Source organism: Cydia splendana, chromosome 16 (genome assembly GCF_910591565.1).
Source record: "Cydia splendana chromosome 16, ilCydSple1.2, whole genome shotgun sequence".
NCBI lineage: Eukaryota > Metazoa > Arthropoda > Insecta > Lepidoptera > Tortricidae > Cydia > Cydia splendana.
In genome coordinates, this window is record NC_085975.1 from 8,954,596 (window position 1) to 8,967,413 (window position 12,818).

General features: G+C 38.0%; 2 protein-coding genes across 6 annotated transcripts in view; one reads left to right on the forward strand and one right to left on the reverse strand.

Moving 5' to 3' along the window:
- Window positions 1-12,818, reverse strand: part of LOC134798226 (microtubule-associated protein RP/EB family member 1) — a 140,955-nt gene that overhangs the window by 29,839 nt on the left and 98,298 nt on the right. The window lies entirely within an intron of this gene.
- Window positions 2,502-12,818, forward strand: part of LOC134798224 (heterogeneous nuclear ribonucleoprotein K) — a 51,841-nt gene continuing 41,524 nt past the window's right edge. For all 5 annotated transcript variants that reach the window (XR_010145165.1, XR_010145164.1, XM_063770593.1 and 2 more), the window contains exon 1: window positions 2,502-2,649. The gene's annotated coding sequence lies outside the window, so the exon portion shown is untranslated. The remainder of the gene's footprint in view (window positions 2,650-12,818) is intronic.

Consider the following 12,818-nt stretch of genomic DNA (forward strand, 5'->3'; position numbering starts at 1 on the left):
AAGCACTATACGAGCAAGCTGGAAAGAGCGTGCGATCTCGTGCGATTCCGTGAGTCATTGCCGCGAATTCGTTCAGTTAGCAAATCGACGCGGCGCAAAACTGGCAAACCGATCCAAGTAAACCGCCAAATCGATCTCTTTAAGCCTGTGCGAAATTGAACCTTACTACTTGAACCATAAGTTTCATTTTACTTTACCTGTAGATACCAAGTTTCGACTTGACTCAATAATGACGGCAATGTGCATGGCGACATTTTGCTTCGTGGTTTGAAGTCGATTCGTGTACATTTTATGCCTCAATATGTCCAACGAAAGTGACGCAGCAACAAATCGGAAAGGGTGCGCTTAGAGCGGGTGAACGTATCTTAAGTCGATTTACGGAACACTCAAGTCGATTTAGTCGACTTCAGACCTAAATCGGTTTGAACCGATTTGTGAAGTCGAATCGTAACATCGCTAGGTACTGCATTTAGTGCCAGTGACCCGATAGTAGGGTTCTCTGTTCGTAGTCGCTGTTTTTACAAGCTTTTATTTAGTTTCACCTGACTGTTGTCTGTCTGTTTGTCGGTCTGTAATCAAATCTAGCAAGTTAAATTTGATCCACTTCCCGGTTTCCGATTGAGCAGATTTTTTTTTGTATTTGCATTGTATTTGTAATTTGCATGTATAAATCGGATGACATTCCAATATTATGGCACCATTGAGCTGATCTGAGGATGGAGACAGGAGGTGGCCATAGGAACTCTGTGATGAAACAACGCAACCTAATAGTGTTAGGGGTTTTTATAATTGTCTTGATGAGTATTAGTTGTCTGTTGTAAGAAAAGTACAGTCAGCAATAAAAGCTTGTACCAAAAATGAAATATTTGGCAAAAACTTATTTATGTACTTACGGGATTTTTCATGTTTTCCTACGCTCATACTATAATTTTATTTAATCGTATGGCTTTACCTACATTATACATCTGTATAATAGAGAAATCATAAATCTAACTCCAAAGCAGTGCCATTGTGGATGACATGTTGTTTCTGATGAGCTTTGCGGAGAACTGACGATCGGCTCCGATATCGGAGGCGTGTGGAGGCACTAGGGACGTTCGATTTATCGCACAGTCGGACTGCACAGTTTTATCGCAACGATTTATCGTTACGTATGTAGCCGGCATTACACATTTCTTATTACGTACTTAAAAGTAAGTTTATATGAATAGGTATGTATTTATTTCGGCATGTTTAAATTGGTGAAATGAGAGCCAATACAGAATAAATAATTGCCTAAATTGAAATCCAAAGTCCTTAAACATTACAGACACATTTATACATATACATTGTTATAATAATAAAAAAACACATTGATAATAAAAGAAAAATAGAACTTTATGGTAATTTACTGACTTTTGGGACGATACCAGAAACGTTACTGGGAATTTACCCTCTTTGGAAAATTTACTGGGAACGGCACATCACTAGTTTCTTTACATTTCACGACTCTTCTCTTTTCGCACAGATGGTCTACCACCGTGAACACCGAGGTTCGCAAATTGCGGGCATCTTTCTCTTTTACTCCTATAAAGAAGTAATTACAGAGACAGAGAAAGATGCTCGTCAAACGATGCAAACTTCGGTGTCTATGCTCCAGTGACAAGCGTCGTAGTTAAAAACTATAGCAAACGGGCGTAGCGGTCCCACGCGACCCTGTGGCAGTGGCGGATCTGCCCTACGGCCGAGTAGGCCCGGGCCTAGGGCGGCCAGATATTTTAAGCGGCAGTCTATATGATGGGTGCTCAGAAAGGGGCGGCTAGTGCTTGCTATGAAGGGCCTGGGACCTAACGCGGCAAAGACTGTAAAAAGCTCTCAGGACAGTGGGGGTGTCCTGAGAGCCTACCCCGAGCCGCTTTCGACGTGTTGCCTCTTTGTAGCACTTTCGTACGTAAGTGTGACAGAGGGACGACACGTCGAACGCGGTTCGCGGTAGACCCTCTGGTTCTGTCAGCATATCTGTCTCTCTATCTCTCTCACTCATACCTGTATTCTTGACAGACGTTACGGCGGACCACCTTCCTGAGGATCGACCATGTTCGTGGTCCAGCATCTACGCCTATTAATAACAGTTATTAGAACAACTAAATTAAGTACCTAAGGTTGTGTGAAGCGTTGTACAGAAGAGAAAAAAAAAAACTATATCCATCCCTTTTTAGGCCATAATACTAGTACAGCGAAAAGACAGTATGATTCTTTATAACTGATATAACTATGCATGAATAAGAAAAGATCCTGGTCAAACTATATACTCAATGTTATCCTAATATCCCACATTCATATGACTTATGGTCACCCTAATTAGAAAGAGATGCAACGGCCCACCTTGACTTCTCATGTGGACACACTTTTTGGCTAATGTACACTATCCGGTTTACTCTCTAGGTCCGTGGCCGCATCTCTATCACTGCTGCATGCAACAATTCATTATGTATTTTTAAATTATGGTAACATTTACAAGAAACACCAAACATCTGCCATTGCCGCCATTTTTACTTTTTTTGTGGACTGAAAATTTCATTTTAATAATTAATTAATGGTTGTTGTTTTGAGTTTATAACAAATTTCTACGTTGCTTTTTAGTGCTCAACGTATAACGACACTGCTTTGGTAAGTAAATCGCTAATCTGTTGATATATTCAAGGTTTTACGCGTTTGTGATTTAAACATGTATTGATCGATTATTTTCCAACCGGTATCATTTTTAATTTATAAGCAAGCATACTTATTCTTTTGTCTTAGTTCGTATCGAGCTTGTGAGTTTCATTGATATACAGTATTAGTAGCTTATACCCAGCGGTTACAAGTATTGCTTGTAATCAATATAATCTATCTACCTACCTATTACAACCAATTTTGGCAATCATATTAACAAATATTGTTTTTTGGGCTTCAGATCATTAATTATATATTGCATTTTATATTTATCAAATGAACCCTGTAATTATCGTTAATGTAACCTATCAGATAGGTCTGTATTATCCTATCATGGTTAATAAAATTATCGTGTTTCTGATGACACCTCATTAAATGCTCCCTGTATTATATTTGTACTAGTTTCTGCCTGGGTCTATGTCTGAGTGGGACACTGTTGATAATTGATAAAAACTATCCTTCGCCGGGCCTCAAACTATGTCCATACCAAATTTTGTTCACACTGATGTCTCACTCTATGTTCAGTGGTTTAAGCATGAAGAGACAGACAGAGTTACTTTCGCATTTATAATATGTATTAATTATAGTAGGGGTATTTTCAAATTTGGTACTCCTACTTCCTACTTCTACATCAACTTTTTCTTTGCATCAAGGTGTTTAGTGGTGGTATGATACTCTTTACCTATATCATTCATATTTTATATGGTATTGGTAATAAAGAACCACGAAAGATAGAATGAGCGCGCCGCGCTTCTTTGTTTTGTGTAAAGAATAGAATGCAAAACACAATTGTGTACATTAAAACTACATTGAAATATAAAGGACTTAGAAAAATAATAGGTATCGAAAACTAGCGCAATGACTTATAGGAGGATAAGATATAACTTATAGGATATTCTTACACAAATTGACTAAGCCCCATGGAGTAAGCTCAAGAAGGCTTGGCCCAAATATCTGTGTTCATCACAGAAATAAATGCCCTTACCGGAATTCAAACCCAGTCCCATCAACTTCATAGGCAGGGTCACTACCAACTAAGGCAGACTGGTTGTCTTGAAATGTTCAAAGATCACTACTTATCAGATTCCGATTATCTGTGTGGTGAAATGCACTTTGCTCATCACATATTTTGTGTCTGAGGTCTTTCCTATGGACTATGGATAAAAGTTACCATTTAGCTACATTTTACTAAAGCATAAATATAAAGGTTTGAACATGCTTGTAAGGGTCCAGCAAGAAAATTAGGCTTCATAAACCATTAATTCTCTAATCTTGGCACATATCATCAGTGAGTTTGGTATCAGTGCCAAAAGTTTTTGATCAGGCTATATTAAATAAATAAATAAATAGCAATTGTATAATATTAATAAAATATGGTTAAACACCCTTACACACCTAAAAATTTTTGTGGTACCATAGTCAACACAATCGTAGCGTCGAGAGATCTACAGAAAGTGGCCAAAGCCCAAATGATAGAATACATATAATGGAATAAGAAATGTTCACTGTAGACTCCGAAATAAAGGCTATATATGATGATGATAGTCAACACAATTGAGTAAAGATTGAACTTTTCAACAATAGAAGGGGTGCTTACAATAAGTACCATAAGAACCATGGCCCATACCCACAATATTCTGACTAGTCCTGAACATAAGTGATTTCCTGTTACAAATGTCACATTATATTTGTCAAAATGTCGCTTACCTACCCAAAATATGACTTGCAACTAAGAGAACATGATTAAGTTACATGAGATGATGTTGCAATTTCCTTCAATCTGGATCTTTGCAATATAACATTAAGCCAAGAAGGGTTGAAAATCGTAGCCATAAAATGAGGTTACTGTGATTTGTTCAATAACATCAACAACTTTTTAACTTTAAGTAAGACATTGATTTCTTAACGCAAACTTAACTGTTAAGAATTGAATCATGTGTAACCTTACAGAAATACATTGTACCTAAACACTTTCGAAAACAAATTCCTGGTTTAAAAACCGACGATCAATATTACCTCTGTATTATGATTGACATTCCTGACTAGTAACCGGTGCTTCAACTTTTGTTGAATCTTGAATCTTACGTCAGCGCAGCAGCATGTAGACGGAGATTCAGAAAGAGTGCAAGTGCGAATTTGGAAAATACAGGATGTATTTAAGACACTTTTTGCTTTGTAACACATGTGTTACAAAGCAACCGACCCATGGGTCGTAATCTCGGTGTCAAACATCAACGCAATCCCATCGAGTTGGGGATAAGTAGTTATAAGAAGAAAGTCACAAAAAAAAAACAACGGGTTGCACTCCGGGAGTGCCGACAGAAGTGAAAACTCAATGACTAGTTCAAAATGTCTGCAGCACTATGTATAATTGACCCATCCTCCTTTCTATTGAAAAACTTTAGTTCCGAAATTGCTGGCCAGTGAGCTTAAATTTGTAGCGTTAATTGTTTAAAATTCGAATAGAAATTGTAAAGTTACCTTGCAGACCTCGCAACTAAATATATTTGGTCATGATGTTTTGAGTTTTATTCACCAGTACTAGAGTTCACTTTTATTAGCGATTTCATCAAGATGTAGCTTTATTGAATTATATTGGAGTGATATAAAGTTAGAATGTAACTGTGAGATCCTCGTATTTCAACCCGTACAAGATTAGAACATTGAGCTTTATTGCTTAATATAAAAGTCCAGTTTTAAATAATTGACCTGATTATGATACGTTATGACTAAAGTTCTTTGGAAAATAAAATTGTCCGTCACACATAACATAAAGTCACGCAAGCGCCCTGCGCCGCCTACATGAAACAGCAGGCACAGGCATACATTTTCGCCGTGCGGTAGAAAGAGAGGAGAGACGCCTTACGCGTTACGCCTTACGCTGTCTCGAGTTTATCATTTTTTCCCCACCTCAAAAAGTGCTCAGCGCCGCTAAAGAAGTTTTCACTTCAAAAAGATTGTAATATGAATCATAATTCAGAAACCATATTTTACACAAACACCTCTTCTTTGATGTTGTTAACTGTTAATCTAGGCCGACCATACAAATTGTTCGATTAATGCGATTAATGCAGATTAGTTAGTAGAACACCTTAGAAATGTATGAAGTGGTTGTCGTTGTACGGCCCTACTAACACATTATGCTGTAGTTCTGATTGTCAAAAGTTGAAGTTTACCGTTTCAGCTAGTTCATTTAATACCACAAAACTAAGGGCCATGTTTTTTTCTTAGACTACACCTCTTCTACAATCAATAACGAACGAAACCTGTAGCTGATAGCGAGTTTGTCTTCACTTGATGAAGCCTGCGTTGCGGATACATATAAAATTATGGTCCCTGAATAAAATAACTAGTGTCCGACCGAAACATGTTTTTTTGCCGAAACCGAAACCGGAACCGAATGTTCGGCTTTGGCTCTAGTTTCGGCCGAAACCGAAACCGAAACTTTTTGTAGACTTGTTAAAATCGTTGAAAAAATGTCATAAAACTGCTTTTACACACATATTATGGGGCTGTCAACACCCAATGCCCTTGAAATTGATGTTACTTAAGCAGTTTTTTAAGAAAATTACTACAGTTAGACCAAGATAATTCTGCAACGATTTTGATAACACATGCAGTGCAAGTGTTACTTTAAACGTCAAAACTTGACGTATAAATAACATTTGCACTAGTAGCACTGCGTATGCTATCAAAATCATTGCAGAATTTTCTTGGTCTAACTCTATTCATTCACCAGTCAAGCTAACATGTAGATACAGGGTCAACCAAAAACGCGAGCGCAGCGAGCGCGAAATTTTTTGGTAACAATATCGCAAGGCCGGGTACCGATCTTCACCTGGGCCTAAAAGTCCCAAGTGCCCCAGTGAGGCGAACTTTCTTGCGAAGTCAAAGCCGTGCTTCAGGCTTCAGGATAAGTAGTTAAGCACAGACTCCAACCAATGTCCATTGTATTAAAAAGCGAGACCGCAGGCCGAGCATGGCGCAGCGAGGCCAAAGGCTAAACTGAAATAGAGGACATGTGGAACACAAACCAATGGTAAATTGAGGTAAAGAGTGAGGCTAAGGTCGAGCATTCGTATGAAAAACTGTACTGGGGACACTTTTAAGGGTTTTTTCTTCGTTTTAATCAATAGTCAGCTGGTCAGCTTCGCAAAATATTAACTATTGAGAAAATCAACTTTGCGGCACTAGTTGAGCGTAGCCTTTAGCCTCGCTTAAAATTTGCCATAGATAGAAAAATGACTGAATAAGTGAGTGAATAAGAGCGAAAAAGACATCGTTCGACTCGGGCCGAGCTGATACTCGGCCAACGGCTACGTGCGACAGTGCTATTTCATTCACTCCGATACAATTAGACAGTGTGCGCGTTATAGGTATTGAAAGCCTCTTAAGACTGCGTCGACCGTCCAGTGGCGCTCTCATTAGTGGAATTGTTTTATAATAAACCAATTAATTTCTGTACCTATACATGAATCAGTATATGTAGGTATGTATTAATATTGTTGTCCTACTTATTCCCCAACTTTTGGTCTTTGTCCGAAGTACCATTTCATAAGTTTCGGCCCGGCCGAAAGGTTCGGCCGTTTTTTGGCCGAAACCGAAACTACAGCCGAAACATGATTTTTTGGCCGAAACTGGCCGAAACCGAAACCGAACCTTCGGTCGGACACTAAAAATAACTCTTGGCAGGCAGGAATTTATCTATGACATTATCAAAATTGTCAATTTTATATAGATATCTAAATTTTTAATGAGAACCGTTGTTTGTTTCAATAAATCTAACTTGGGCTTAATAATCTTAATATTACACCAAGGTCGACCAGTAAGTAAATAAGGAAATTCATTTCTACATAACCCTCTCCGCCATAAAAATCGCCTGCATAACATTTTTCGTATTTAGCTCTTAATTAATGACTCTTTTCCTCGCCTTTAATGTAGCTGGGTTTAGATCGGCAATCCATCACGAAGGCAAACAGCTATGAAATCTCTCTGCTGATCTATCATTCGGAATAAAATGGTAGGATTCTTCGGAAGGCGGATATAGTGTATGATTAAACAGATTCTGCTTTGTCTTGTATTATAAGACATTAGCATTACTTACATAACTGCTTAATAAGTCCTAAATCAATGTGGCAAAAAAAATTGATACATAGAAAACGTCGAAGTTTAATCAAGTTGAATAATATTTTCCATTCAATAATACAAAGAGAAAAGAAAGTAGATTGCTGACGCAGTTCGAACTATTGGAAGGTCTAAAGAGATAGGTACCATCAATACATTCAATACCCTCGTATTCAAATCGATCTGCATATTATTAGTCTCTTTCCTCGGATTTTCTTTTTAAGCGAATCATATATTCTATATACACTAATCAGTTAGCAATTTAAGTATTCAATAACTCATCAGTCTATGGGGACATTAAATAGAGGCACGTTATTTATTCTTTCGCGTGCGTGCGAGAGACCTATGGCTGCTTTTACGGTGTCGCCATTTAATTTGAACGTACATGCGATATACCACATGGTCATTACATGTCGGCTATTGGAGAAAACGGGGAATGTAATTGTCGCCTCATCCCTCTGTGCCACCACACTGGTAAGGCAGGGCGGGGCCGATATCCACCGCAATCGAAAGTAGAACGTAATAATTATCGGTGGTGGGCGCAGGGGGCTGGCCGGTGGTGGCCGTTCCCGCGGCTCGACCGTCAACAAACCGTCGCGCGGCAACTGCTCATGACATATGCATGAGAGCGGCACGGACGATGCTACCGCTTAAATATACAAGGACCGACGGGGAAATTACCAGAGAGGCAAATACATACAAGATGTCTCCCGCCCGGCTTCGCCGTTGTAGCGTGCCGCACGCCCGCGGGCTCTCCAATTACACTCACGAAACGTCCGATGCCTTTCTACTATTCTCGACTATTTTTACCGTCTAACCACCGCGGTCTCTTCATAAGTCATGAAGACAACCCCATTATAAAGTTAAATGCATCATTGTAAATTCCTTTTGCCTTCATGGGCTATCACGCAAATCTTTAACGCTGAATACTCGATTTCATTGTACATAAAGACAACACATATTTATTTTTACAAAATACATCAATTTCCTTATAATCGTGCACTTTAAGACTTTTATGCTATCTTCACATATTAGGTACGTCAGAAACCAGGAAGAATGCCTCGTCAGGGACACTGTAGAAAATGTTTGTCTGCTTATTTGCCAAACCCAGCAGCCCTTTTTCCAGGGTGCCGTATTACTTGTAAAATTCTGTACTAAAATGACACAACCGGTGTGACTGTGTGTGTGCGTCACTAACAGCAACCATGTGTAAGATATTGTTAGATTTGTCTTAGCTGTTCCTTTATTTTTTCTTATTAAGAGCCCATCAACGTGCACACTAGCGCCACTGCTAAATAATCGTGATTACTTAAATTTTACGAAAGATATTTTAAAAAGGGGGCCGCTACGTACTGTATGTTGTATTTAAGTACCTTTTGAAAACATCAAACTAGTTTTTATGTTGCTAGATTCGAATCTATGCGTCCAAAGTTAAAACGGCCGTTTTTGTTTTGAGTTCATAGATCGACGAATCCAGCAACATAAAAACTAGTCGGATGTATTCAAAAGGTACTTAAATATAAAATACAGTACGTAGCGGCCCCCTTTTTTAAATATCTTTCGTAAAATTTAAGTAATCACGATTATTTAGCAGTGGCGCTAGGTGCACGTTGATGGGCTCTTAAGATACATCGCTTGCATGTGTGTAGTTTGACTATTTGATGACCTCGTACACTATGAACAGATTTAGCCAAACCTAGACAAATCGCCCTAAAATGACAGACTACGTACGGGTGGCTGGTGGCTACCACCCTCCTACCATCGCGCCCGCACCCGTACGCCGCAAAGAAGTTATGATCGATAGGAGCATCAAATATTAACGCACTCCGCCTGCCCACGAGGTAACGGAATGGATAACCGTTGTCTGAAGGGCCACAAGGGGCGAACTCCAGTAAACTTCCCCTCTTTGCCTAATTGCATAAAACCACTTTCTTCAAATACAAAAGTACTCACAATTTTCAAATTTTAGAATTAATCTGATCAAATATTTAGAAACACTTTCTTACCTTTCTTGATTAATGGGTACCTATATTTTATGTTCGTATAATTTAATAAATTAAGCCGTAGACGACGAGAGTCAAGTTAATCAAATCATACGACCTGTTTAAATTGTCATCGTTGGGTACCTATTTTCATATTACTATCAATTAACAGAATTAGGAAAATTGATATCCTGCCGAAACCGACGAAAAGTAGGTAATTTAAATGTATTACTGAATTCCAATTAAACAATTTTGCTATAAGTAACCACAATTAACCCTAATCTCGACAAATTAATATGAAATATGTAAGCAAATTTCCCTAATGTCAGCAAGGGTAGCGTAGGGCTAGACGCAAGCGTAGCTAAGATTAGTCGTTTAGCGTCTGTAAGTAAGGTTGTAATGCTCTCACGGCTCGTTGGCTCGCGGGGAGGGCGAGTATGTGCCCTGGCGCGTGAAATACCTACTTGTGATTGCGTTGTTTAAATCAACTGGCGATCACGTGTCGAGATGACACTTGACAATCTCTATCTTATAATTTCATTATTGATGTATTATTCACCCACGACTGGATTGGATTGGGGATACATCTCCCATTATTTATCGACCTCTGGCAAGGCTCAGACCAACCAGTGTAATTGTGACCTCTTATGACATCTGTAATAGCTTAATAGAGAGCGTCTGGTCAAGTTATAGTACTATAGCTATGAGCAAGACAATATTTGATGTTATTCATCATGATCATGATCATGACTCGAGGAGACTAGGAATTGAGTGAATGAGACATTAGACAAGTAGGTCAATAATGGGTATGTAATTAGACTAATTAGGTAATTCTAACTTTCGACTAAAATATTTCCCAATAAAATTAGTAAAACATGTCAGGAGCGGTGTAGTTCGCTTTCCACCAGGCATACATTCTTATATTTATCTCGGTCTAATGTCAGCAGGAATATAAGACAAATAAATTTATTGGAGTCCCCAATAGAATTTCGCTTCGGCAAAAGCTTCCATCAATAAATGATTAGACCCTAACCGACCTTTGGGAAGATCTCGTTTAGAGTCCTCAAATTTATCGTGTTAGAATCGTTTAGAGAAATATACGAGATAGGCGTGTTCGTCGACGTCGTAGCTCGTACCTGCCTCTCGGGCTCCATTACGCAGGATAACCGCATATTTATCCCATGAATTATACCTCAGGCTCTGAAAGATGACGTGAATGTGCCACCGGTGAGGCATGAGCTCCTCGTTTATTATAATATTAAATATCTGAGCAAATATTATTGTACAAACGAAACTTGGCTCTACACATCGTTTGCTTTGAGACTCTAACGCCACGCCATACACTCATAGTGAAAAATGTATAATGTATCTGGAACTGGTATTGCCACTGCGACATATCACGTTTTGTGGAGGTGGCAATGACAGCGCCACGATGTGAAATTATTTAATTTTCCCATTTATTTTCATAGAGATAGGTAGTCAATACTAAACAAATAAACCATGGACTATTTTGGTCTTGTAACACTTATTTTTTGAACAATTGTCATCGAGTGCAATATTATTTAAGTAATTCTCAATTAATAGCCGATTTCAATTTCATAGTAATCTAATAAATGTATATAGGTGTGGAAAACATTGAGAAACTAACCTAGATGCAGGTATACAATTGTAAAATTCGTAATACATAGTTTATGTTCTTCATTCTTCTTTTTAGCCCTTTTCAATCTTTGAGATGTAGGCTAGGGTGGTTCAAAAAACATTTTTTTTTATTTTCCTACGGGGCACCCCCTTATTTTGTTACACTTATTATGCTGATAAAATACACCAAGTTTCGTAATTTTATAAGTTAAGTAAGATTTTTTGAATTTCGCCTAAAAAAGTCATAAAAACTAGAAATAATTTTTTTTTTTTTACTTAATAACTTTTAAATCACACTTTCAAATAATGTGAAAACCACTACTTACATAAAAATCTAAAAAAAAATAAAAATCTTACTTTTGAAAAATTATTAAAAATAGAAATAAAAATGTTTTTCTACTTAAAAACTTATAAATCACATGTGCAAATAGTGTGAAACCAGATACTTAAATAAAATTCTGAATAATAAATACTTTTTTTTTTTGATATCATACAACTTTGAAAAATTTCAAAGTGTTGTAGCACCCCCTTGTAGTTGAGATAAGATTACAAAACTTGGCGTATTTTGTCAACATAACAAGTGTAACAAAATGAGGGGGTGCCGCTTCTTCTAACTAGAGTTTGAATTTTTCCCATACAAACGTGAACCACCCTAATGTAGGCCTCCTTAAATTTTTGCCATTCTGATCTATTTTGTGCCCTTTGTACCCATTTTGATCCAGCTGTTCTTTTGATGTCGTCATACCAACGCATCTTTGGTTTTCCTACTGGGCGTGACTCTCCCCAAGGTCTCCACTCTACCAGTTTATGTTACTCACCTAATTTTATTAAGTTCTTATTAATAGTCCAGTGTAGGATACATTTTGATCGTTCTGACAGGTTTACAATTTAAAAAAAATCTTATTCCTTTAAACGTCGTATAGCCATTAATTAACGTGTCTCGTATTCATGTGATGTGACATTGGAGACACCTGTGCTTTTCACTGGAAAGGAGCCACCAAGTCTGGTGGCGTTCTTAGGGCATGCTATCATTGCCCACAAGAATACCCCGTGAGGGTGGTGCACGCTGTCCGTATTCCCACCTGAATATTTCATCAATTCCGTGAAGAAAATAACTGACTTCATTTTCAGCGTCGTGGCTTCTATAATTATACATTTAAAATAATGTCAAAGTGGACCTTCGGGAGTCGACACGACCGTCTGAAGACACCTGTGTTTTCTCACAATTTCACACTGCAGTATTGCACCTGATATGTCGCACGGTACATCTGTTTGAATAATAAATTAGTGACGTAACTGCAATGCAACACAATTGCCAGATTTGATGATAAGCATCACATATTTAGAAAAAATCATTTGGGCATAAATATCATGATTGCG